Source organism: Adiantum capillus-veneris, chromosome 23, assembly GCF_014529385.1.
Source record: "Adiantum capillus-veneris isolate H3 chromosome 23, ASM1452938v2, whole genome shotgun sequence".
Classification (NCBI taxonomy): domain Eukaryota; kingdom Viridiplantae; phylum Streptophyta; class Polypodiopsida; order Polypodiales; family Pteridaceae; genus Adiantum; species Adiantum capillus-veneris.
Window position 1 is genome coordinate 4,895,549 of NC_140953.1, and position 2,113 is coordinate 4,897,661.

General features: G+C 32.5%; 1 pseudogene; it reads right to left on the minus strand.

Moving 5' to 3' along the window:
- Positions 1–200: 200 nt before the first annotated feature.
- LOC147427358 (uncharacterized) lies at positions 201–1,669 on the minus strand (annotated as a pseudogene).
- Positions 1,670–2,113: the final 444 nt, after the last annotated feature.

Below are 2,113 nucleotides of genomic sequence, written 5' to 3' on the forward strand. Positions count from 1 at the left end.
TCAAGTAGATTTCTATTGAAACTCTTGTCAAACCTATGATTTAAAGTGACTACATTTAAACATTGAACTTTAATCTCTTTGCAAATAAAAGATAACATCATCATCTCAAAAGAGATAACCTTTTGGTTCTAAAACAACAAAATGTTCAATCACCAAGAGAACGACAAATAACATGAAATATTGGTTATGCACTTGAGCCCTTACATAAAAACGACTTTCACTTCATCAAAAGTCAACTCATGATCAAGTTACCTTTCAATGACAACCCTCCCACTATCAACCCACCACCTCACCAAATTCACTCTCATTTTCTCCAAACTCAAACCTCTCGTTTGCTAAAAAAAAAATGACCTCTCCTCCCTTTTAATCTTGTAGTAACTAGATTTTAAAAATAGATACATGTGATCAATTGTCTCCAGGTCAAAGTATCTAAGGAGAATAGTCTCCTCCTCCTCCACATTTAAAGATAAAACCTACGTAAAAAAATAACTTACTACTATAAAAAAAGGGTTTTATGAAAACTCATTTTATATATATGATAACAAAAGAACTAAATATTAAAAAGATGAGAATTACTTCATCAAAATTTGGAACATACACATTCAATATGTCACCTGCAATGCATTTTTCCTCCTTAAAAATTCAACAAAAGAGCTTAATATTAACAAATTTTGATTATTTCTTACACATGTAAGTTAACTTTTAATACTACCTTTGTTTTCTTTTTTATCTTCTTGGAAGATTAATTTTCAAGCTTGTAGTAATAGACTCTTTAAGCTTTGCACTAATCTCTTCAATAATCCCAAGGACAAAATCTCTTTAAGCTTTGCACTAATCTCTTCAATAATCCCAAGGACAAAATATGTAATCTTCTTGAAGAACTTTAACAAAAACTATGCACCTTATTCCATCAAGTACAAGTCAAAGAAAGAATATTTAGAACTTTATTGAAGTAGAAATTGTCACCTTTCTCTCTCTAGTACTTTTTCATGAAGCCTCATGATTATTTTCTTGAGATGACAATGAAATAGAATCCACAGTCTCATATCCCAACTGATGTTAAAAAAAATATAAAACATATATGAGAGTCTTTATGTGTAAAAACAACACATATGCCATTAGTGGCATTACCTTCAATGGCATGTCACTCAAAAAACTTTCTCTTTGCTCTGGCATGGCTCTGACTCTTTTTACATTGCCATTTAATAACAATGCTCCAAAAGACGGAAAAGATCCATCCACATTATTTAAATTGAGGTCTTCAAACTGAAATTCATATAGAATACAAAAAACAAAGTACAAATTGTTTTTTTATGATCGTTTAATTTTTATGTATCTATATTACTTGATAAAATCATATACTTGCTCCTTCAATGAAGATTCCATACTTTTGGTTTTCTTCCACATAGAGAGTAAACCTTGTCTCTATAATGGATAAAACATTTCATAAGACTTCAATATATAAACTTAGGAACATGAAAAAACTAATTTTTTTTTCATAATTGTTATAAAGACAATCAATTCATGAAGTTATGAAAAGGTTCACAATTTTCAATGAATTAATTAATATCGATGTGTCCTCAACTTGATTTTGTGTCGCCAATGCCATACAATCCACATGAGTCTCCTCTCCCACATCATCACATAATTTAGGGTTTGCATCTACAAGCTCAATTCTAGACACGTATAGAAACACATAAGTAAGTAAACACATGGCATATACATTTAATATAAGAAAGAAAGACCAAAATATAAGTAACATCTCTACGGTTGAAGCTTTCAAAGCAACAATCACTACAAGAGGTTGTGTGCACTTGTGACGCTATTAGCAACAGAAATACATTGGGTTTTTATACTCCCCGGCATCGCTAAGACCGTCGCTGACAGCGTCCATACGGGAATGTCGCTATGAGCGTTGCAGTATGCAACGATCATAGTGACATTTACAGGCCACCTATAGCGATGTTTATAGCGACACTGCAGAGCCTTCATAGCGATGCCCGAGAGAATTTTTTTTTGGTGGCAGGGCATTGAATGCCCTGCCACCCATCAACCATATTGAATGTCCTGCCACCCATCAACCATATTGAATGTTTCAATAATTGAGTAAACC